The sequence below is a fragment of the Rhinolophus sinicus genome, chromosome 12, assembly GCF_057876585.1.
Source record: "Rhinolophus sinicus isolate RSI-liver-muscle chromosome 12, RSI-T2T, whole genome shotgun sequence".
Lineage (NCBI taxonomy): Eukaryota > Metazoa > Chordata > Mammalia > Chiroptera > Rhinolophidae > Rhinolophus > Rhinolophus sinicus.
Window position 1 is genome coordinate 33,751,543 of NC_142512.1, and position 27,128 is coordinate 33,778,670.

Sequence of the window (27,128 nt, forward strand, 5' to 3'; positions counted from 1 at the left end):
TTCAAAAAAATCTACTAAATATCAATAAGAACATTTGAGCCATGACTCCTTCACTCTTCCTGAACGACAGGATGGGTCATGAAATCTCTAGCTTGGGTGCTCTATTCCAGAAAAGTATAGCCAAGAGGACAGGTTTTCTCTCCTCCCCAGATCCCAGCCTGGGACTATGGTTTCACTCTGGGAGAAAGAAACTGCCATTGACACCATCCTGTTTCATTAGTAAAGAGTAAAACAGGTACAAAATACCATGTTGGTGACAACGTTGAAGGTCAAGTTACTGAAGAAAAAAAAAAAGCATAGGGTACAACGAGAAAAAAAGCTTAATTAGAGAAATGATAGACTAGGTGGCCAAATGTCACAAGTATTATAAAACCATATTCTTTAAAATTATTTGGGAGTGACAGAAAAATACACAATTCCCTCCATATAGCCAGATAAAGAGTTAAAAAAATAGATTATTCCAATACACAAAGATATGTATTGATTGATATAGTGTTTTAAATGAGAGGTTTGTTTACTTTTTAATCACCAAAGAACAAAGGTTTATTAGACACCAGGAAACATAAAAGACAAAGAAATGTGTACAATGAGGTTAATTATAGCATTGTTTTATAATAGGAGAAAACGAGAAAAACATTTTTAAAAAGTTAAATTCCATATGACTGTCACTAGGGGAGTATTATATACTTTTGTAGTAAAACATAAAACATATAAATATATAAATATACATTTGCTGATATAAAGTTTCACCAACTACGCTTATAATAAAAAATAAACTTGTGAAATAGACCATATTGTATGCTTCGATTTTTGAAAAAGAAAAATCTATCCATATACCACCTATGTTTTAGGTGCATAGCAAATTTCTTGAGGGGCCACAAGAAAAAGTTCTCAGTGTTTTTGGAGAGTAGGCCTGGGTATCTGGGGTGTAAAATATTCTGTTTTTATTATACAGAACTTTGCCATATTTGAACTTACTTCATCTGTATAGATTCTTTTTAATTAAAAATACTCTAAAATTAAAAATAAAATGACCCTTAGTTTCAACAAAAAAAAGACACTTTTATGACCTTCAGTCTTAATTATTTTGCTAGCTCAGCTACTCATTCTATTGAAGCTAGGATACTATAACTTATAAGCATTTTTGTAGATGATAGGGTTATACAACTAAGTTTCATTTGAGGTAAAATCCATAAGAATAATATCCAGACAAAAATATTCTTAAAAAATTCAGCACCAGAACATCCCTGCCCATATAAGGTATGATCAAATAATTCGGTGAATGTTTACGTTAAAAAAATGTACTACAGTAAAAAACACATTGCCATTAATCTCCTTCAAAATACTCCCCCTCGCTTCGAACACACTTATCCCATCGTTCTTGCCACTTTCTGAAGCAGTTCTGGAAGTCCTGTTTTGTGAGTGTGTTTAGTTGGGCCCTCATGGCTGCCTCTATGTCCTGAATAATTTGACTTTGGGGAAGAGTCAGAGTGGCCTGGTGCCAGATCCAGTGAATAAGGTGGATGAGGACACACCGTAATGTTTTTATTTGACAGAAATTGCTGCATACCAGAAGAGACGTGTGACACAGAGCGTCATCATAATGGAGGATGAAGTAAAGACATGAAAGACGACTTCCAGAACTGCTTCAGAAAGTGGCAAGAATGATGGGATACGTGTGTTTGCAGCAAGGGGGAGTATTTTGAAGGGGATTAATGACAATGTGTTTTTTGCCGTAATTTTTTTTTTTACTTTAAACATTCACCACATTTTTTAATCACTCCTCGCATTACTTCATTCACCCATCCTTCCTTCTAACCATCGCCACTGAACTCCTTTTAGGTCCTTAAAGATACTACCTTCCTGACATCAAGTTTTTTTACTCTTTGAGATAACCTACTTCCAGCTATCAATGAAGTCCAATGTATTCATATATTAGCTCAAATATTGCCTTTTACCAAGTAATAGCAAATGTTTATGCACTTCTATGTTATAGAAAATTATAATTTTGTATTTCAGTGATTTTCATAAACATGACTTCCCCCAATTTATCTAATGAAACCAGAAGTTGTACCACCTCATCATTCTTTCCCCCAACGTGTAACATAATCTTTGACATACAGTAGAAACTCAATTAAATGAATTTCAATAAATACTGTACACAGTCAGCCCTCCTTATCACTGGCTTGGCATCCAGGGATTCAACCCATTGCAGATTGAAAACAGTTATTTTCTATCTAGGATTAGGAATCTCTGTCTGCTGAAGGCTGACTTAAGTTGTACGCAGATTTTCTATTGTGTAGGAGTCAGCCACACTCATCCTTGTGTTATTCAAGGGTGAACTGTACACACTTTGTTTTTTCCTATACATACATATGATAAAGCTTAATTTATAAATTAGGTACAGTAAGAAATTAACAAGAATAATTAATAATAAAATAGAATGATTATAACAATATACTATAATAAAAGTTATGTGAATATGGCCTCTCCCTCTCTTTCACAAAATATCTTTTTGTACTGTACTCCGTTTTCAATTAAAGGAAGCACTTTACAGCTTCTCTTTGGCATATTGGAATTGCCAGCATCACTCCTCTTTCACTTTGGGACCATTATTAAGTAAAATAAGGGTTGCTTGCACACAAGCATGGTGATACAGCAATAGGTGATCTGATAACCAAGACAGTTAAGTGACTAAAGGGCGGGTAGTATATACAGCGTGAATACACTGGACAGACAAAGGGGATAATTCACATTGCAGGCTGAATGGAACAGGATGTCACCAGATTTTATCACACTACTCAGAAGAGCGTTTAACTTAAAGCTTATGAATTGTTAATTTCTGGAATTTTCTGTTGAGTATTTTTGAATCATGGTTGACCATGGGTAACTTAACTGTGGCAAGTGAAACCACAGATAGCAAAACCACAGATAAGGGGGTTACTGTATATCAATCAATCACATTCACTCTCATCTTGCTTCTGTATGGTTATTTTCTTTTGCTTTCTGGTACACTTCTAACACACTAAATAATACCAAATTATTTAAAGCATCGTATTTCACTATGGTAGAATTACGCAATTTCTTTTTTGTAAACACACCACAAAATCCCCAGATTAAAAAAAAAAAAAATTCCACTTAACAAATAACTTATAAAACTCAGTATCTGAATAGCTTAGAAGTCAAATTTTGTTGTTTGCTACTTTCACTGCCTCTCCCTTGTAACGGTTGATTGCCTATGTGTTTTTAAATGTAGATTGTGAAGTTATATTTATCTGGACTTTATCTATGGGAGTCATATGAGGCCTATGTTAAGATTATGTTTCACCTGGTGAACAATCATGTGAAGTGAATTTTATATTCTCATTAGGTGAATTTCCTCTGTGTTTCTTTTTATGTGTCTTATTTTCTTGAGTGTTTCTTTAGTTTTCCCATTTTTTTCTTTTCTTTTTGATTTGTAGGAATTCTTAGAATTCTCTCGCTTCCTCTCTCTATATATAAACATACACTTACATATATGTATACAATGCAAATCCTTCCTCAAATATGTATATTTATTGTGTAATGATTATTTTAATGAAAAGTTTATATGTATGATGAAATTCAACTATCAGTTTTTAATCTTTTATTATTAATATATGTTTACCTATCTAAAATATCTTTGTCTGCCACAGTTATGAAGATATTCTCCAATGTTTTCTCAAAGAAACATTATGCTTATGTAAGTTTTTGTTCCATCTTGAGTTAATTTTTTGTATATGGTGTAATGCAGGGAGTGAGGGTTTAATATTTTTACCCATAGAATTATGCAGTTATTCTAGCATACTTTGCTGAAGACTCCTTAATTTACTGAATTGTTCCAGTGCCTTTCTCAAATTCCATTGATTTTGTAAGCATGATCTCTCTGTACATTTTCTGACCATTGCCATATTGTTAATTTACATTTAAAATTGAGTCAAACATAAAAGTAAAGACTTTTTTTTGAAGTAGCATTAGCTGTGTTTTTTAGTAATTCATTCAAATGACTTTTAGGGAGGCCAAATTAAACAATTACATGAACTTTCTGGTATACCTGTGAAAGTACCAGCAGCACAAACAATAAAATGTTATTTGAATATGATGTACATTTTTTTTTGAAATCTGCATTTTAAAGATATATTGGTAATACCATTGAATCAATTTTATTATAGTATTATATTTTTAGAGATGCTGCCACTGTTTGGCATAAAACCATCTAACTTAAAGCATCATATTGATACACACAAGAATTCCCTTTGAAAACACCTGAAATTTTCAAAGCAATGGTAAATATAAAAATTCTGGAAATTAAAGTACTGGGAATCACAAGTTGAACATTACGAAAGTTGGAGATTCTTTATTAATACACTTGCATTTGCTTATAAAGGCCATAGCTATTAAAATATTAGTAAGACATTTATGAAATCTGCTCTTAAGAAAACAGTGAAGTTGAAATTCTGATCAAGAACAAGATAAGCAAAATAACTGATAGACTAACTCATTGAAATATCACAGTTCACTGTAGAACTTGATTTATGGCCCATAGTTGTATAGATTTAAGTATTAGTTGGGAGGCAATGAAATCTATAAATTTGCCAACATAATGAACCCAATTAATGATTAGGTGTTTGTCAGGTTTGAGTTTCTTAAATTTCATGAAACTATTTCATTCTTCTAATCTTTTATAACAAGGACAACTGGAGAAAAGTTTTTAAAATTCATTAATAACTTCATGATATGTATAACTATAGACACATCTCTATCTCTATCTATCTCTATGTTTATATTTATAGATAAATCTATATAGCTATATCTATAGATATATAGAAAAATAGGTTAGAGAGACAATTGGGACAAACAAAATAATGTCAAAGTCAAAATGCTTTAATAAGAAGACATGCTTTTTGGGCCGGCCTGGTAGCTCAGGCGGTTACAGCTCCATGCTCCTAACTCCGAAGGCTGCTGGTTTGATTCCCACATGGGCCAGTGGGCTCTCAACCACAAGGTTGCCAGTTCAATTCCTCGAGTCCCACAAGGGATGGTGGGCTCTGCCCCCTGCAACTAGCAACGGCAACTGGACCTGGAGCTGAGCTGCGCCTCCACAACTAAGACTGAAAGGACAACAACTTGAAGCTGAATGGCACCCTCCACAAAAGATTGAAAGAACAACTTGACTTGGGGAAAAAAAAAAAAAAAAAAAAAAAGGCCTGGAAGTACACACTGTTCACCAACAAAGTCCTGTTCCCCTTCCCCAATTAAAAAAAAAAAAAAAAAGAAAAAAAGAAAAAAAAAAGACCCACCCAAATAGCCAAAACAGTCCTGAGGGGGAGAAAAAAAAGAAGACATGCTTTATTAACTCAAGCTATTGAACAGTAATAAAGAAGAAAAACCTACTCACTGTTACTTAAAAACTGAAAAACCTAGTCACTGTTACTTAAAAACTGAAATATAAATGACAATTTAAGAAAATTATTAACAATATATCATTTATTATTATTTTAAAGGGAAGACTGAAAAATTTCAACGATCTTTTTTTCCAACCTTGTATAGAGGTAAACAGAGATTAATTGATTAGGTACTGTGTGAAACCTGAACTAATTGCTTTCTCTTGGAAGTATCTTCATGTAAGCATTAAAGGAACTGGAAAATTTCAAGACTTTCTAAATGAACTCATACGTCCACAATAGTGTATTTACGATTGAGGACACCAAATGAGCATGAATTGAAAATTTATTTACTCATTTGACAACGAGTGCTTTTCTTTTTTTTCTTTTATACTGAGTTTATATTATATCCCACTTACAAGTCAAAATGAATGTTTTATCAAAACAGGAACATTTTCCTCAGGGTGAACTGGGTTCTTTTTATTATCTGATGAACATGGTTATAAAATCATCTGAAAATTTACTGGATTGGATATATTTGAACATTATGAAGAGAAACTTAAAACATGATGAAAGTTATTTATAAGTATTTTTACACACTGAATGGTAAAGGCAAATGGAGAAGGAATATATTTTCTACTATTTAGATGTAAATATCAAAAAACAACATATGTATGTTTGGAAGATTACTTTAGAATCTTCTGAAATAAAAGTAACATATGACAGTTGGGGTGTTTTTTGGTGAGTAAACTCAAATCTAAAAATTCCCTTCCCATCTTAATTAATCAACATAAGATAACATTTCCTTTATTACTGACAAACCGTAACAATCAAATAAAATTATTTTTAAGTATGTTGCTTTGCAAATTACATTTTATTACTTTAAATTCATTATTTGTTAACTAAAATTTTTATCCTAAGGTAAATATAGATTCAAGGGCAGTTGTGAGAAATAATAGAGAGAAGGGCTGTGCCTTCTCCAGTTCCCCTAGTGGTACCATCTTGTAAAACTATGGTGCAATATCACAACCAGGGATACTGACATCAATATAGCCAAGTTATAGAACATTTCCATCACCACAAAGATTCCTTATGTTGTCTTTTTATAGCCACAACCACTAGCCTCTCAGTCCCTTGCCCACCTTAGTCCCTGGCAACCACAGATATGGTCCCCATTTTTATAATATTGTCATTTCAAGAATGCTCTGTAAATGGAGTAATACCATATGTACATTTTTATAACTGACTTTTTTCATTCATAATAATTCTCTGGAGACTCATCGAGGAAGTTGTGTGTTTCAAGAGTTTGGCTTTTTTAATTGCTGAGTGTTTGTCCATGGTGTGGATGTGTCACAGATTGCTTATCCGTGTACTTGTCAAAAAACATCTAGATTGTTCCCAGTTTAGAGCTATTATGAATAAAACTGCCACAAATATTTGTGTATAGGTTTTTGTATGAACATAAATCTTTATTTCTCTGAGATAAATACTCAGGGAAATTGGCTAAATTGCTGGATTTTATTGTAGCTACATATTTAGGGTTTTTTGTTTGTTTAGTTGTAGAAACTGCTACTCCTGATGGCCTGGTGAAAGCTTTCTTGGAACTGTGTTACACTATGAGACTCCTTCTGTCTAATTTGTCTTCCTTCCCCTTCTCTTTTCACAGATGTCAGACCTGCAACCTGATCTAAAGGATCTCCTGCCATTTTCTACCTCCCTCCACTTTAACCTGCTAGAAATTCCCCCGTATGTCTCTTCACAACCAATCCCATTTTGGTACCTACTTCCTACTTCTCAAAAGACACAACCCAACACAAATTCTCTTTAAAATAATAATTATCTTTAAAATAAAATTATCTTTAAAATAATTTGTGTTTAGGTAGAAAATAAATCAGTGAACAAGAACATGTTAAATACTAAAAATGTAAAAATTGTGAAGATTTAGAACATTATGGATATTGCGAACAAGTATCTTAACTTTAAGGAAAATTTATTTGGAGCCCAGAAATCCTTAGAGTAATACACCTTGTTTTATTTGCTTTCATTATATTAATATCTCTAATAGAATACTCAGATATCAGTATAGTTTTAAATATGTCTCCAATCCTTTGAACTTCTCTCATCAATAGGTAGAGTTGAATCCCTTTCCCCCTGAATATGGGGTAGCTTCAGTGACTTGATTTTTAATAGAGAGAATAAGGCAGAAGTGCTTTGGCCATAATAAAAAGCAATACCACTTCTGCCTGGTTCTTTGTCTCTTGAGCTCTGTACTTTGGAAGCCCTGAGGCTACATGTAAGAAATCCTGCCATCCTGATGCTAGTATGTAGAGAGACCATGTGGGGGATCACATAGAGATATAAAGAGAAATCCTGTAAGTCCCAGTTCCCTCAACCCCAGATGATGGAGTCTTTCCAGGCTAGGCATCAGACGCTTGATTCCAACTTCTGGCTTTCAAGCTTCCCCAGCTGATGCCAAGTGCATCAGAAATAAGCAGTCTCAAGGCTATCTGTATTCCTGAACAGAGTAAATATTATTGTTTTAACCTACTAAGTTTTGGGGTGGTTTGTTATACAACAAGAAATTTCTGGAATGATTAGATTTCTGGATCTTGCTCTTTTATACTTTGATGTTGAAATAATCAGATCCCCTCCCCAGCCTCAAGTAGACTTGTAATTTCATTTATTTTTGGAATTAGTGTAGTTTAAAGGAAAGAGGATATATAACCTTAAGTTTGGGGAGCAACTGCATATAATCAACCCCCTAGATCATCACTACAGAATGTAATAAATGTATTTCTTTATGTAATATTCAAGCATTAACATTAAAAGTAGTATGAGATAACAAATGTAGCCTGCAAAATGGACTTAAAGTCACCAATTCATAGGAATGGGTAACCCAGGACCCAGTTTCATGTCACATAATATTCAAGAAGAAGAATCTGGAATTACTGTATTTTGCCATGTATAGTACACACTTTTGTAGTATATGTGCTGCCAAAGTGAGCACAGTACACACTTTTTTGCCAAAATTTGTGAGGGAAAAATAAGGATGCACATTATACATGGGTAGTACCAATTCTGTATCTATATAAATGTTTTTAATTATTTTATTTATGCTTAGGTGTCAAAAGTGTAACTCTAGGCATCAATAACGATATCGATATGCAAAATAATACCCTGGGATATGAGAATCAGTTTTGTTGAATTTATGACAAACTTGCAATGATGTAGAGTTCTTGGCTTTCTGTGATGGGTAAATATCATAAATTTCTTACTGGTACAGAAAATTTCTTGAACCTTGTATCTGTTCTTGTGTTTTGTAACTATTTGTTACATAAAATTCCTTGTACTGTAATATGTTAAAAAATAAATGCTAGCATTCTTTTATAAAACAAAAAACAAGTACCTAAATATATTTGTTTTACATTTTACCTAAATGTAAACAAATTAAAATTTGAATTAAAAAATTAAACCGAAATATTTTTTCCCTGAAAGCTTGGGTCAAAAATATGGTTGCACATTATACACAGGAGTGCATTATACATGGTAAAATATGGTAGCTATGCCCTTCAAACATACTACAATAATAATATGTGAAGAACTGCATTATCTCAGTAGGAGACTGTATGGCTCAAACCTAAAGTGCCAAACAGGAACAGAGTCCATTATTGTATCAACCACAAAATTATCAACCCTCTACAAACCTATCATCAGAACACTTGCCTTTTCCAGCTTTTTGAGCAAAACAATGTTTAAGAGCAAACAAAGAGAAAATAACATGAACAATGCCATTCTGGGCAGTTTCAAACATATCCAATTTTCATTTCTCCTTTTGTAAAATTGACAACTACTGTGTTTGAACAAGCCAAGTACTTAATAAATGTCAGCTTAACTAATTAAGTTTTCATCCCATACCTGTCAAATATTTCTTTACCTCCTCAAATAAAAAAAATAGTTTTATATCCGTTTTTAAATATAATGATTGATTATTGAATATAATGACACAAGGAAAGTGCAACAGAAATATAATTTGCTAACTCGTCACATTCCCATGAAATGAGATGAATATAGGTGCAATAAACTTAAATTTTAAAAAGTGTTTCATTTTCTGAGAGCTCCTTAGTGACAGAAGCGAAATTAAATAAAAACATTAATGCTCTCAACCCAGAAAACAGGATCATAAATCCCATTTCATATTCCATCCGAGTATTGCAAGAGATGCCTAAAAGTCAGTTCACCTACACTACAGAGCAAGAATTAATCTATGGAATGACATGCATATTGAAAACATGCAATAGTGAAAATGTCAAATTGACCTGGAGATTTAAGATCTTAGTGAATTAGAACATGTCTTAATGCATACTTAACGTAGGTTTTGTCTAATAACATGTAACACTATCTCCATGTTCTCTTATACGTAAGTGTGACATGACAGAACTAATACTGAGATTTAAAGAAGGTTGTATTTGATATGACTGTTTTCACTTCTGAGGTCTTCACAAATTGGGTCTGTTTCACCCTTTTTTCCTCTCTATTCTTTCTTACTCTTCTTCAGATAGTATGTCTTGTGTACCTTCTTTTGGTTTCTATTGGCTCAAGGGCTATGAGATATACCTATTTTCAAGGAATATTGAGATACAGATACAGTTGATGAGTTAATAGCTATCTTAATATAAATATAAGAAGAGATCCAAGAAAAGAAATTAAGTGCCAGTAGAATCAGAGGATAATGAATGGAGGATATAAGCATTAGTTCAGGTCTGATAGACTATAGAATAAGACAAAAGAAAAGGGAAAGAAAACAGATCAGTCGGAGTCTGAAGCGGGGAGTCTGAAGTGGGGAGAGACTTACAGAAGCAATACTTGCAAAACAATTAAGCTCCAAATAAGGAAATCTCTCAGAAGAAATGAGACTTGGGTGAGAGTTTGAATGAAAGATATGCAGTTAATTAGCAGAGGGTAGGACACATTCAAATTTTACTGAATGTCCATTCAAAGTGTTTGTTACCTTGAAATTGAGTTGGGTTGAGGCTGTAAGCATGAAAATATGAGGGACAACTGCCCAGAGTCAATGGAGTGGGAAGTTTGAGAAACTGAGTTAGATGATAAGTATGAGCAATAGTTCAGGAAACTTGACAGCCAATTCAACATGCAGTTGAGGTAACTCATTAGGAGGAGACATCATTGGCCTTGTCAGGTCTCAGTATGATTTCTTTGTGATGAGTATCTCTTCATCTCAAAACCAGAAAAATGACACTTAAAAATAAAAACATGAGTGATTCCCCAAATAGAATGTGTCACCGGAGCCTCCTAACCCATTTAAGTTCTTGCCCTGAGACCGGCATGAGGTGGGAGAGAGGTGGGAGTCAGATCCTACATGGTAGGATATAAGTCTGCTCATTAGCAATGTCATTCCCCTTACCATAAAGAATAGGGAAGAGGTCATCTGGGAATTGCAAGATGAAATCCCCAAAGGGAAAAGTTTTTCAAGATGTTGTTCGTGGTTTACATTCTCATGTGCTCAGAGATCTGGCTGATAATTAAAATGGCAGCTTTGTGCAATATGTCAACCTCTTGGTTATGCAAGGGCAGGAATTGTCCAAGGAGGTCCCCCAAGCTGTTTTATTCAGCAGTACCCTAAGTTGGCCACTCTTTAAAATATCAACTGTCCTCCATTCGCCAAAGCAGATACACTGCCTAGCTGTTATGTAATAGGTGGATGCTTTCTCAATCTGAAATAGCACTGCTCTAGCTTGTACCTGACACAAGAAGCTGTGACATGCTATTTTAGTTATGTCAGAACAACTCAGGTGATACTTGGCTGACAACTATTTGAACAGTCACAAAGTTATTCATGCTCTGATGGCCTAAGTGGCAATTTGCTAAGGGTTCAGCACTAACTCTGTTCCATTTCTATTCCTCAGCCAGTCTGGTTTTCTTCTGCCATGGCCCTGCTTCTCAAAGCATTATGATGAGCAATGGATTTGTATTGGTTGGCCTCTAATCAATAGGTTAACCTATGAATTGTTCAAAGGGGCCAGGTAAGTCTTAGAAAAACATGTTCATGCAAGAGATAAGCTTAACCTGGTTGATAATTTTATTACCTTTTCAAACTATTGAGACATTTAGCCACATCTTGAAAGTTCTCCCTCTTTAAGGCAAGAATATTTCAAGAGGGCTTGGTCAACATTTCTGTTGGTATAAGCAATCAATGTTGCCAGAAGAATATGTCATTCATTCATTCATTTAATAAGCATGTATATCAGAGTTCACCAACTAGTGGCAAGTGACTTGCTTTCAGTTCCCAATCATATTTTTAATGAATAAGTCACCAAAATCTTCAAATAGGAAAATTTCATATAAGGAACTGGATTTTAAGGACCCTCAGAAAAATCAGAAGATCTGGTGACAGGCTTCATTCCATGGCTGGAGCTCTGGGAAGGTCATGTGCTCCTGGCAGGAACTTCTGAGCTCAAATGTTTGCTCCATCTCCCTTCTCTTCCCAACCACCCATTAAATTTACAGCAGGCACTCTTCAAATAGGTTTTCAACTATGTTATGTTTCTGACCGTAAACACATAGGCTTTAAAGAGCTTTGTTAGAAGATCACACATCTTTTAGGATGAGAAAATAAATTCTCGTTGTTGGAGGACCAGTATGTTATTCTATGCCTGGGGTGTGGGTAATAGTTGCTGGGTAGACTGGGTTTCTTCTGATGATTCTGTTCTTGAGGGGGAGAAGGGAAGAGGTTGATTAGTTTTGTTAAGTCCTTTGAATGAATTCCCAATTCAAAAGGACAAACTCCTGTCAGCAAGTATCCTATGTCCTCCAGTTCCCATTGAGTACAACGAAACAGATACAGACCCAAACTAGGCCAAGATTTTCTCTCCCAAGCATTTGGACATGGATTTCAAAGCTCTCAAATGTCTTCGTGTGACAAGAACTATAAACTCAATTTCTGTGAGACAGCCATGTTTCACAATATAGATCAAACAACAAGAAAGACAGTCTTCAGAGAACTACACCACCAGTAGCAACAAATATAGTAGATTCTTGGAGGGAAATAGAATTGAGGAATAAAATCCTGAAGACTTTTGAGATGCTAGCCACCTCCGCCCTACCCTTCCTTGGATTCCAAGAGATACCCATTTATTCTTAAAATAAAAGTCCTCCTTTTGCTCACCCAGCTTAATCTTCATTACTTGAGACCAATACCATCTAAAGTATTACAATAGAAAAAGGGAAAAATTTGTTATACCAAGGCCCTGACAGAGAAGACAATAATTTGGGCATTCTTCACCATACATCAAACTGAAAGGGGAAGAAGAAGAATGCAAAGTCAGCTACTTAGTTTAATTCTGTTTGTCTACAATCCCCTTGGTTTTCTAAAGTCAAACTACATTCTGTACTACGCATAATTCCAGTTTTAAGCTTGCAGAATTATACATCATTCTAGTTTTATTATTCCTGCGTTATTCTGTTTTATTGTTTGTTTCTCTGAGTTTGAATGTTATCTCTTCTCAATTTAAATGTAGCAAGTTGAAGCCATAAATTAATATTCATTTTTATTGAAATTCCAGTAATAGATACAATGACATTGACTGTTTCCAAGGTGGTTTTTAAAACCTCCTTCTGAGGAAGTAGTTGAGACACTCGCTTTTCATAAATGGAAAAGAAAAAAAAAGAAAACTAAAAAAAACCTTTCTCATTAATGAATTATTTTGCATATGAAATCTATGTAGTCCTGGTATGGGAACCATAAAGATTATTGAGATAGGAATAATGCAGTAAGCTGAAGTGATATTCAACTCCAGTGACTATTTATTTAAACCAGCCTTCAAATGCTTTAGTATAATGTATCAAGTGGGACCATTTCTTAAAATTCATGGTATCTTTTTTGTTTGTTAATCTCACATAAATCTTACCTTTTTGCAACTTTTTGTATAAATGGAACGGATGGGGGAGTGATTTAATTGATTTAAGAATAAATCAGCATGTCATGTGTATAGAAAACACAAAAGGTAAATAAGCAGTTTGCAGAATGATCTTTTTTTCCACAATGCTTTAATGAAAGATGGTTTCCTATCAGGCCAGAACTCATAATGGCTAGAGGCAGGTATAGTCAGAATACTTCCTTGACTACATGCCTCTAGGTCATATTGAATTGGGAAGAACAGGTTAGTCATTTTCCTTTTTCTACAGGAATCACTGATGTTTGCAACATTTTATATATACAGAGGGTGCCAAATATATATATATATATATATTATACATATACATTTTAAGAAAGGAAAAAAACTGTATTAAAATTGAAATACTCAATATATACCGATAACAACAGATAAATACAACTCGAGGTGCTCAAAGTGGTTACCATCTTGTAACTTTAATACAGTTTATTCCTTTCGTAAATGTGTATACATTTTTTTGGCACCAACTGTGTGTGTGTGTGTGTGTGTGTGTGTGTGTGTGTTTAGGTGGTGGGAAAGGGTAATGTCTTTTTAAATATGTAATCAACCCTTATATTGAACACAAAGAAATACATGATTTTTTCATAGAAAATCTATTTCTCATGCTTTCACTAAAAAATTGAGTTGAAGGGATACTTACAACATATTGTTGTTGAGGATGTCACATTATGATTTTTCCAGCTTTATTGAGGTCTAATGGATCACTAAAATTATATGTATCTAAGGTGTTCCACTTGATGATTTGATGTTTGTATACACTGTGAAATATGCACAATAAAGCTAACATTTATTATATGACCTCAAATAATTCCCATTTTCTTTTTTCTTTTCATTTGTGTGTTGTTAATAAGACTTACAATGGAATCTCTTAGTAAGTTTCAAGCATACAATACACAGCCGTTAACTATAGTCACATTGCTGATATCTAGGGTGCACTGATATCTAGGGTGAGGTGCAAAGACCCATTCAGGCTGGGGATGAGAAACGGGAAGACAAGGGCAGCACAGGCACTGAGAAAACCAACTGCTGTAATTAAGGCACAGAAACTGTGAAAGGAGCGGGATGTAATGTTAGCAAATGTTGAATGCCAGTTTGATGAGAGATTTAGGAAGGTCATTTGGAAGCTAAAGCATGTGCACTTACTCGGTATGAGGCATTTTTCAACGGAAGGATTTGAAGGAGGGAAATGCCTTGAATAAAGCTTTGCTCCATCCACCATTGCCTTGCTGTGAGGCAAGATAAGTATGGCTCCCAGGGCACATTAAGACTTTCAAGAGCCCTAGGCACTTTTTTCTTCCTAGTCCCTTCATTTACATATGAAAACATTTTCTTACACCTCATAGTTCATGTTTTTCCTTCTGATCTTAAAAGAAATTTCCATATTTTCAGGGGACCCTAAAACTATCATGAGCACTGAGTACTGTGCTTTCTCTGCTTGCTAGATCAACTGGCCCCAGGCAGCCCACAAGAGAAACTACACCATTTAAGGGACTGTACAGTTAGAAGATAAGGGAATGATCCAGAATGGTGACAGATTAATTACAGTAAATGGGGCAAAAGGAAGAATTAAAAGCCAATGTGCCGAGGCAATTAGCAGGACCTGAGAATTATTTGGAAAACGAAAGTGAAAGATGAAACTCAAAGATAATCTCTAAGGTTCCCTAAGGAAGCCTAGGGAATGTTGCCTGATAGATGAGATTTCCCATTTCCTTTGTCATTTTCTCCTCTGTCTTATTCACAAACTTCCAGCATCTAATGTTCTTGAGCTGCCCTTGCCCTCTTCCCACATAGTCTCTACTGACCTGTCGAGGCACTTGACACAGTGCATCACTCTCTGGCTTGAAACATCACTTACTTTCATTTTGCTTCCTGTACACCCCCTTGCCTGGGTTTTAGCTGTCTTTCTATTTTTTATTTTTTTTTTAATTTATTGGGGTGACAATTGTTAGTGAAATTACATAGATTTCAGGTGTACAATTCTGTATTACATCATCTATAAATCCCATTGTGTGTTCACCACCCAGAGTCCGTTCTCCTTCCATCACCATATATTTGATCCCCCTTACCCTCATCTCCCACCCCCCACCCCCTTACCCTCTGGCAACCACTAAACTATCGTCTGTGTCTATGAGTTTCTGTTTCTCATTTGTTTGTCTTGTTCTTTTGTTGTTTTTGGTTTATATACCACATATCACTGAAATCACATGGTTCTCTGCTTTTTCTGTCTGACTTATTTCACTCAGCATTACACTCTCAAGATCCATCCATGTTGTCACAAATGTTCCTATATCATTTTTTAGCTGTCTTTCTAGAAATTCCTCTGGCTTCTGGCTTCTAGTTGCTCAAGCAAAAATCTTGATGTCATCCTTGACTGCTCTCTCAGGCCATTTGTAGTCCCTCATTAATCCTGTTAGATCTACCTTAAAAACATACTCAGATGCCAAGGGCTTCTTAATAACCCATCTGCCAACATTTTTTCTAGATTGGATTATATCATTAACTTGCCAAATATTCTCACGTTGAACTCTTTGATCCTTAAAACAACAGAGTGATTATTTTAATATGAGATCATGACATTCCGATTGTGTATCAGTTTAGTATGATTTCAAATCAGTAAACTTGTTCACTTGTTTATGACCCAAACTGAAGTTGTTTTTAAGAGTAAAGTTGTTCTGGTCGAAGAATAAAGTTGGTTTTATAAGTAAAGTCGTGATATAAGAGTGAAGTAAACTGTGTCAAGATGTCATCATCTTATCTGTTGCCCTTGATAAACACTCAACAGCTCAGCTGCTGAGATGTACCACTGGGGCTTATCGATAACAACATATGAAGGAACAACAATGGCAAGCGGACATGTAGACTATAAATACCCAGAGCTTGTGAGGACAATCAGAGAGTATTCAGCCTGGTCAAGGCTATTCTTTGTTTATCTAAATAGCTCTCAGAAAACCGTTTGGGGCATTAGCTACTGGCCCAATAAAGGCAACTCTTCTACAATCAGTGGCAAAAGCCATGCAGCAGCCCTGTGAAGGAGAATATCTTGCGCATCAACACTGGTGCAGGCGTTCCCTAGCAACATGCTCTAGCAACAAAGGACTTTTACTTTTGCGCTGGAAGCTGTACATCAACTCTTGGTTGGCCAAGCAGTCTCTCCCAAATACCAACTGGTATAAAGGTACACTTTAATGAAATTTGGACTTTATTCGTTTTATCTCCTCTTGTCTGAAACAATAGTGTAATGAATCTACCATTGCTTTGGAGTATGTTATTTTTTACTGGCCTATTAAGAGACATAATCCTGTATGCTACTGGCTTGTGAAATTACTATAATCCCCACAGTGAACCTATTTTAAATAAAAGCTATTAGTAAAGACAATCTCTGTTTCTGAGCATAAATTTACCCCCAAAACAAAACACGTAGGCAAGAAACAATCCAATCGCTATCCATTTCAGAATCAAAGTCAAAGAACTTATTTGAACATAAGATCCTGCATGATCAGGCCCCTATTACCCTCTAATTTCATCTCCTACTGTTTTCTGTCTCGTTATTTCTTATCTAGTCATTTGGTCTTCCTTATCGTTACCTGAAGAGGTCAACCAAGTGCCTCCTTCTCTGCCTTGAACCTATTTATTTTGCTTAGAGAACACTTTCCCCAGACATCTGCATAGCTAAAGACCTTCATTTTATTTAAACTATTACTCAAAATTCACTTCTCGGTGAGACCTTTGCTGATTATACTCAACCTAACTAAAATTTCATCCTCACCTCTTCCTATCACAGTTCCTATCGTAAATTTATTTTAAGCTCCTATAGAATAAGATTGAGTTTATCGATTTCACTACTGCAATTCCAGTGGCAAAAAAAAAAAAAAAAAGTACCTGGCACATAACAGCTGCTAAATAAATGTTTGTTAATTAATATATAAATGATTTGCACTCTGTTCCTCCTAGTTAGGATTTTGATTCAATTAACTAAGTGATAAATCAGTTAAGAAAAATTATTGAACATCTATTTAATATCACCTTCAAGTAAGGCTTAATTTTAATTTGAGTGGGAGAACCTTATGAATAATCAACATGAATTTCTGAGATTATAGTAGAGTCAGCTGAAGAAATAATATGGTAGAAAACACTTGTCACATCGGAAACCCATAGCACATTGATAGTTACCTATGTTACTCCAAGAGAAATTATCTCTGATGCTCTCTTTGATTTATGGAGCATAGCCAATAGGAAATAGACTCGCTTCTTTGGTACTCTACAAGATATGATACAACTACAAATATCTGATTTCTCAAGAGTACTAAATTCTTCTAATAATTATGAGTAGAAAACAATGTATTGAGTAAATGGCCATCCTAATATTGGATCTGTTCTGTTCTTTAGAGCTACATTTTACCTGGAAACTAATATTTCACCCATGTTTAACATAATGGCAATATGGGAAAACACTAATAGGCCTTTTTTAAAATTCTATTGCAGGTGATAAGCCTCCTTGGAGTATATTTATTATTGTAAGATGGTACAAGGAGATTCCAATCACATGTTATTTCTACTAAAGGGAACTAATTTTGCAGTGTGTGTGTGTGTGTGTGTATACAACGAGGTTTGAGAACAGGGTTTTATTTGCTTCCATTAACATACAACAATAACTGACATAGAACAAGCTCTCAATATACTCGTAAATTGGTTGAATTAAATAAAATCATAGGTCTATGCATTTATGTCTTCTCATTTACACATGTATTAACATGAATACACAAATCCTTCTTTAAAGTACGCAAGATATGAATAGTGAATACTTGTCTATGTAAATATAGTAATAGAGTGTATACCCTCACCAGCCTATGGGTTTGGCTGAAATCACAGTAACTACTTTTGGGCCCACCTGAAGTTCCCATCAGCCTTTTGCCCCAGTGTTCTGGAAGGCTTTCTAATTGTCTCTCAAGAGCTCATGTCTCTCTTGTCCCTCTCCTCCATCCACTCCAGTTGATGCCCATAGTAATAAAACACCCTGGCTTCCTGTTCTCGCTGTGGTAAGGTTGATGGCCCTCCAGTTTCCTTGCAGATGCAAACTTTAAAAGCAGTTATTTCTCAGAGGGGATGGTACATTGTTTTGAAATTTTGTAGAGACATTTTTCTGTTTACCACAATGATTAGGAGGTATAATTTGCATACAGTAGCAGGTATCTTGAATGCTAGATATCCTACAATTCAAGGGACAAACATAACAGTGAAGTTTTGCATGCTATATGAATTTCAAATGTCCCTATGGGCATTCACGTAAGTGAAACTCCTAGTTCTAATTAGCTAAATCTAAAACCTAAGTCTATGTTACATATGAATAAAAACTATTATATTCACAGGGATCCTATAAGTGTGAGCATCTGAATATTTTATCATGTGCTCTAGTATATTTATACCTGAGTATTTACATACTTAAATACATATTAATGTATTATAACATATACTTATTTATTTACATTATAATTAAGGAATTATATGTATTTGCAAATGGGGATTTTGTTTAATGATATCAAAGACAATTTCCCAAAACATGTGTTATATAAAGGAGATGTTGGGTTTTACACAGTTGAGAGCCTCTGCACTTGAGTGATATAACAAAATAATTAGTGTAGAAACAGTAATATGTTCTGTACACGAAGGAAAAGAATTTTTTCCTTTCCTTTCTGTGATCTGAAGCCCCTCTCCTGTGAGTTAACTGGGGTCAAGTGACCAGTATTTGTAAAAGGATTCAATACTGAACTTCTTAGCCAATTTTTTCACAATATTTCAGTAAAAATCAAAATTATAATTACCTTTAAATGGAAAATAGATACTCTCTTAAAAGTCATCTTTGTTTGGTAGTAAGTGGTCAGGTATAGTTAAATCTCAACTTGGCTCAAGCTGCATGTATAAAAGAATTCCTATTTGATGATTTAAACCTCTGATTTTTTTCTATCTTTTCGGAAAAGTAGCTAAAAGTTAACTATTCCATTTTTAGGAGGTTAAAACTCTTTAGGCGCAAAATAAAACAATATTTTCAGAAACTAACATGAGTTTAAAAAGCCTCTTGAGTTTCTTTTACAAGGATCCTCCTGAAAGAAAGAAAGCTCTATTAATCAAGAATGGAAAATTGGTAATGCAATTAGTCTTTAGTGTTAAGAAATGCATCCATAGGCCTCCAAATATAATCCTCTGGCCCATGATATATTATTTTGTTTGTTCTAGAATTGATGAGGCAGATAAGGTCTATTTCAGAGAATAAATAATAGTAGGTAACCTAAATGAAACTTACATTGGTGACATGAGAAAATACATTGTGAATAGATATTGTGCCAATGTCTGGGCAGTAGCAGAAAGAAAAAAACAAAAAAAAAAAAACACAAAACATTCAGATCTATATTCCAGAATTTTTTTTCACCTAAATAAGAGCTTTCTATGCTGTTAGAATGTTGCTTAATGAACCCCAAGAATATGTGGAATTTTAACGATCCAATTATCTAATGAGGCAAGTTCCCCTTTTCTATGCTTGAAAACGCAAAAGGAGGGGGCATTTCTGTTACACACACATGCTTTTCACATCTAAAACGTAAGTTTATCTTCTTAAGTGATATCACAGAGAAAATTGAGTCAAGCTAATGTTTGCAATGGGCAGGGTGAAGATATGTGTACACATATGTGTACACATATACATACATATATAGAGAGAGGGGGAAATGGGACAATATATACACTAGAATGAAAATATAAATATAAATTCTGGCATATTTTAGTAAATTATTTAGAAATTTTTGTTCCAGCCAATATAAAATAACAGGATGTGGATGTGTTCTCCTACCTGAAACAAGCAAAATGTGGACAAATATATATGGGTAGTGGGCAAATGAGGAGAGTGATCCCTGAGAGACAAGGAACAAATAAGGTGAGTCCCAGAATTGCCCCAATTTACTGCCTGGAGAAAGTTTCTAAGCTGCATCCAGGAAAGAGGAATACAGGCAGTGCCTTGTGGAATTCCTTAGTTGAGGAGATGGAATGAGTGTCTGAGGAGGACAAATGCTAGAGAAAAGAATGCCACACAGAGAGAGAATTCCAGAGCTCTGCACAGAGTCCTCCTCCAGTATTCAGCTCAGCACTGGTCAGGACATGCATGTAGAAACTAACTGAATTTTGTTGTTGTTGTTGTTGTTGTTGTTGTTGTTATTGTTGTTGTAACAGTGTCTTGTGTTCACGCAAGATTAGAATAATTATCTCCAGATTATGCACTGATTGCTCCGTTCTCACCTAACAAACTTGAAAACCAAGACTCAATAGTATTAAACTGTTTCCAAGTAACTTAAATGCATCTAGAAAAATGCTCAAGAATATTTATAGAAATATAAAAATGCCCATCATACAAAAAAGTGAAATTCGTAATATCTATCATCCAATCAAAAATAATCAAATCAAACAGAAAAAACAGACAGGAAGATGTGGTCTATAATGAGGAGAAAAATCAATTCCTCAAGATCAATTCAGATATGTCATGGCTCTTAAATCAGTAGATGATGGCATTAAAGTTATAGCTCATTTCCAGTCAAGATGGCATTGGAGTAGGTAAATGCTGTGCTTACCTCCTCACAGGACCACTTCAATTACAACTAAACCACAGAACAACCATTACTGAGAATCACCTGAAGCCTACCTGAATCAAAGCCCTACAACTATGGACATAGAGAAAAGGCCAACTTGAGACTGCTAGGAGGGGCAGAGATGCAGAACAGGATGGTCCAACACTCGTGTGTGACTATTAAAAATCAGAAGGGATATCTTGGCTACAGAGGTACCCCCACTGAGGAGCAAGGAGCCCCTATTGGCTGAGCTCATCCTTAGCCCAAAGTTTCAGTGCTGGGGAGAGTAGTCTCCATTATTTTTGGCTGTGAAACCAGCAGAGATTGTGGCTGAGTGAGACAGAGGGCGGCTGCATTCCCAGGTGCTCCTCTCAAAGGGACCACACATGGACTTACTTGCTTATGAACTCACTCGCTCTTGCTCTGAGCTCCAGCTCTGGGGCAACAGCTGGAAAGGCACCAGGGAAATACGGGGAGGAACTGAATTGTCTAGCTTCAGTGCAAGGGCTGTAGGGGAGGCTTTCTCCAGGACAGAGGAGCTGGCAAAAGTCATTGTTTGATTGCTGAGCCTCCCCACTCCCAGCATACAGACACAAACATATGCCAGTCTGCGTCTCCTTCAAACTGGCTATCACCTTACATCTGTTCTGCCCTACTGATTCCCTGACACCACGCCCCACCCAACTTTCAGGCACACCCAAGCCACTTCCAGGGGATTTTCCATATAAATGGCCTGCCTTGGCTCATGCTTCAGATATTCCTAAAATCTCTCAAAGGTTCACAACACCCAAACAAGCAGCATCTGGCTTCTGCATGTTCCATAGCTCTGGCTGAGCAGAGCTAAGCCTGGCAGTAAATATAGCCATCCTTGGTTCATAGCTTGGCCTCTCAAGGCACCTCCAAGCACAGCATGGTTGGCGACCATCTCTGGATCACTTTGTGGCTCATGCCAGATGGCCCCAGGCAGGACACAGACTGCAGCTGAACTTGGCCTGCAGTGGATCCACTCCCAGGTGGCCCTGGGGCTAGCAATCCCAGTGGCCAGCTTCAGACTGGGAGACACCATCACAAGCCACCTCCAAAGATGACATACCCAAAGGGCAGACTGGACAGAGCCCCACCAACGCAAATTCTGCTGTGTAAGGTCTGCCACTGCACAACAGTTTCTCCACTATAGTCACAGCCAGTCCTCACAGCCAATCAGCCTGAGGGACAATCCCTCCTATTGACATGCAAACAGCAATCAAGTCTCAACTATAACAGGAGAGCACATAAAACCCATACAAGGGACACACTTGGAGCACCCAGCTCTGGTGATCAAGGAGACTGCACCACTGGGACCCGCAGGACACCTACTACATAAGGCCACTCTACTAAGACTGGGAGGCATAGCAGCCCTACATAAAAAACAAACACAGGTGATGGAGAAACTGACCTTAAAATGGTTCCCTGCCACGTGGAACTGAGCTAAAATGGTGGCTCAGCGGAGAGAGAAGTCCCCAGCCTAAGTCCCAGCCCACTTCCGCATAACCCCCTCCAAGCCACACCTTGAGCCAATCACCAGACAATACTACCCCTTCCCCAACTTAAGGAAGTTCCCAACCCATAAAAACCTGCTCAAAACCTTGCTAGAGGCTCAGTATTTTGGGAAAGATGCCACTGAGCCCACCAGCATAACAAAGCTGACTCTCCTAACTCTCTGAGTGCCGCTTGGGTTCTTTCCTGTTCTGGTGTCCATAGCACAGGGAGGCAGCCAAAATGGGGAGACAGAGAAACATTTCTCAAATGAAAGAACAGAACAAAGCTTCAGCAAAAGAACTAAACAAAATGGAGACAAGCAATCTACCAGATGCAGAGTTGAAAACACTGGTTATAAGTATGTTCAGTGTGATCTCAGGGAGAACTTCAACAAAGAGAATAGAAACATAAAAATGGGGATAGAAAACATAAAAAAGAACCAGTCAGAAATAAAATGAAAAATATATTAAAGGGAATGAAATGAAAAATACATTAGAGAGAATCAACAGTAGATTAGATGAAGCAGCTAATTAAATCAGTGATTTAGATGATAAGGTAGCAGAAAACACCCAATCAGAGCAGCAAAAAGAAAAAGAAAAATCCACAAAATGAGGAGAGTTTAAGGGGTGTTTGGGACAACATTAAATGTACCAACATTCACATTATAGGGGTGCCAGAAGGAGAAGAGAGAGCAAAGAATTGAAAACCTATTTGAAGAAATAATGACTGAAAACTTCCATAATCTGGTGAATGAAGTGGATATTCAAGTCCAGGAAGCACAGAGTCCCAAAGATGAACCCAAAGAGGCCCACACCAAGACACATCATAATTAAAATGCCAAAGGTTAAAGACAGAGAGAATCTTAAAAGCAGCAAGACAAAAGCAGTTAGTTACCTACAAGGGAGCTCCCATAAGACTGTGAGCTGATTTCTTGACAGAAACTTTGCAGACCAGAAGGGATTGGCACGAAATATTGAAAGTGATGAAAACCAGGGACCTACAACCAAGATTACTCTACCCAGCAAAGCTATCATTTAGAATCAAAGGACGGATAAAGGGCTTCCCAGACAAGAAAAAGCTAAAAGAGTTCCTCACCACCAAACCAGTATTACAAGGAATGTTAGAGGGACTTAAGACAAAAAATAAATAAATAAATAAATAATAAATAGGTAAATACATAAAAAAAATATGAATAATAAAATGGCAATAACTACATACCTATCAACAATTACTTTCAATGTAAATGGATTAAGTGCTCCAATCAAAAGACAGAGTGGCTGAATGGATAAGAAAACAAGACCCTTACATATGCTGCCTACAAGAGACTCACCAGATCAAAAGACGCACACAGACTGAAAGTAAAGGGATGGGGAAAAGGTATTTCATGAAAATGGAAACAAAAAACAAAAAAAATATTTATACCACACCAAAGAGACTTTAAAACGAAGGCTATAACAAATGACGGAGAATGACCCATTAATTCCACTTCTGAGTAATTATTTGAAGAAACCCAAAATGCTACTTCCAAGGGAAGTGTGAGTCCATATGTTCACTGCATCATTGTTTACAATGGTCAAGATGTGGAGGCAGCCTGGGTGTCCATCATGGATGAATGGATAAAGAGTAGGTGGTACATATATACAATGGAATATTGCTCGGCCAAGAAAGGAAATGGGTTCTCACTATCTGTGGCAGCATGGATGGACCTGGATGATATTGTACTGAGTGAAGTATGCCAGGCAGCAAAAGACAGATGCAGTGTGATTTGCTTATATGTGGAATCTAAAGAATTAAATAAACAGGCAAACAAAATGGAAACAAATTCATAGATACAGAGAACATTTTGATGATCGCCAGATGGGAGGACAGTTGGGAATGGGTGAAAAAGGGGATGGGATTAAGAAGTACAATTGGTTGTTACAAAGTAGTCATGGGGATGTAAGTTACAGCATAAGGAATATAGTGAATAATATTTAATAACTATGTATGGTATCAGATGGGTACTAGATTTATTGGGGTGATAGATGGGAGGGGGTTGGGGGGCAGGGTGAGAAAGGTGAAGGCATTAAGAATTATAAATTGGTAGTTACAAATTAGTCATGGGGATGTAAAGTACAGCATAAGGAATATAGTCAATGATATGGTAATAACTATGAATAGTGTCAGGTGAGTACTAGTCTAGTCAGGGGGATCACTTCTTAAATTATATAAATGTCTAACCACAATGCCATACACCTGAAATTAATATAAAATAATATTTAACGCCAATTATAATTGGAAAATTAAAACATGGGAGGAGGTGAAGGAGAATAAGAGGTTCAATTTTCCAGGTATGAAACAAGTAAGTCATGGGGATGTGAAAGCACAGCATTGGGAATATAGTCATAAATATTGTGATAGCGTTGTACAGTGTCAGATGGTTGCTGGACTTATGGTGATCACTTCTTTAGGTACACAAATGTTGAATAACTACCATGTACACCCTAATCTAATATTATATTGTGTGTTAGCTATATTTTAATAAAAATATTTTTAAAAGTTACAGCTGTATTCCGTATGTTCAATATGTTCTACATTGAAGTCTATATTTCAAAAAATTAAATAGAGACATGGATTATATAGAAAGCACTGGAATTGAACTTTGAGAGATAAAACTACAACATTTGAGATGAAAAATACACTGGAGATAGAATTCCAGTTTCAGCTCTGACATGTCAAGAGATTGGGAGTTGTCACTCCCACTCTTATAATAAGAAAAAGCTGGGCAAAGTGAAAATCAATGGCTTTTGTCGGATCCATCAGAGCCCTGAGAATGCAGGGCAAACTGCAACACCAAAATATGGAGACAGGTGTATCCAGAGACACACAGCTGAACACTGTTAACTAGAACAGAAGTCCTGGAGCCATAAACTGGTAGGCAGGCTTAATGGAAATTATGATGAAATGCATGGACTAGCATGACAGTGAAAATCTGCTTGGGAGCTGCTGTCATTTAAGTGCTTCAATTTTTCATGGGATTTATTCCAAGGACTACAGTACCAGGTTCTCAGATTTGAGTGTCAAAAAAAAAAAAAAAAAATTCCCTAATTGCTCTGGCAGGAAAAGGGAGGAATAATCATTTTGAAATACACCCAGAGCCTTTTCCATAACAAAGGGCTAATCTCCAGGGGAAAAAGTCTGTCAGAATCTTATCCCAGCTCAGAGGAATGGAATTCTCTTCCCTTCAGTCTCTTCTAACCTTCCTGTCTCATGTACAGAAAATGAGCAACAACAAAAACCATAGTAAACAGAGTTCAAGGCCTCAAAGCAATTTTTATTTGGGATATTAGAGCTAGGGAACTGAATAGAGGGCTTATAGGAAAACGATAGGCAAACCTCGTTTTATTGCTCTTTGCTTTATTGTGCTTCACATATGTTGACTATTTTACAAATTGAAGGTTAGCCCCTCCATCAGCAAAAAGATTATGACGCACTTTATTGTGATACTTTCTTTATTGTGGTGGTCTCACAATGAACCCACAACATCTCCCAGGTCTGCCTGTAACCCACGAAAGAAACCACCACAAAGGCCACAGACTAGAGATGCAGAACAAGAAAGAAAAACTACAGAGCAACAGCTTTCATGAATATAGATATAAAAATCCTCAACACAATATTGACGAATCCAAGCAAATAATTTATACAGGATTACTCACCATGAACAAGAGGGATTTACTCTAGATATGCAAGACAGGTTTAACCTTAAAAATCAATTGATTAATCCACTATCACAGGATACACACAGGATTTTTGTTTGTTGTTTTTTGTTTTTGTTTTTTTAGAAATCATATGATCATACAGTTAATGTAGAATAAGCATTTGACAAAAGCCAAACCCACTCATGTTAACAATTCTCAGCAAACTAGGAATAGAGGGAACTTCCTCAATTTGTTCAAGAACATATACAACAACAACAACAAAAAAAGCTAACACTATTTAATGGTGAAAAATCCTTTCTTCCTTCGCCTATTTAACATCATACTGGAAATCTTAATTAGCTCAATAAGTGGGCGGGCGGGGGGGGGGTAGGGGAGAAGGAAGGTATATAGTTTGAAAAGAAATAAAATGGTTGTTATTTACATATGATTTGATTGTGTAGAAAACTAACAAATTTATGAACAAAAAAAGTCCTAGAATTAATATGCAAGTATAACAAAATCAAAGGGTACAAGTTCAATGTACAAAAGTCAATCGCTTTCTTATAAACCAGAAATGAACAATAAAATTTTAAGTTAAAAATACCATATATAACAGTAACAAAAATTGAATACTTAGGTATAAATTTAACAAAACTGACAAACTTTTAGTTAGACTGACAGAATAAAAAAGAAATTATAAACTTACTGGAGCAGAGAATCGTGAGTAGAAACTGCCTCAGGAACCAGTGCTGGCGTCGGGAAATATGAACTGTAATTGACAAACTACTGGAGGCTCAGCGTGGACAAGTCTGAGAGTTAAAAACTCCTCAGGGACCAGTCATGGGAGGGGACCCCACAGTATTGAGATTTACCTCCAAAAGCTCGAGCAAGAGCCCTCGTAAATAGGGAAAAATCCCCTTGTATTTTCAGCAGGGAAAGAGGAAAAGAAAC

At 36.0% G+C, this 27,128-nt stretch overlaps 1 long non-coding RNA gene across 1 annotated transcript in view; it reads right to left on the reverse strand.

Moving 5' to 3' along the window:
- LOC148756534 (uncharacterized) overlaps positions 1-26,925 on the reverse strand; it is a 378,327-nt gene extending 351,402 nt beyond the window's left edge. Inside the window, exon 1 of the long non-coding RNA XR_016018076.1 lies at positions 26,884-26,925. This is a non-coding gene — a long non-coding RNA (uncharacterized LOC148756534). The remainder of the gene's footprint in view (positions 1-26,883) is intronic.
- Positions 26,926-27,128: the final 203 nt, after the last annotated feature.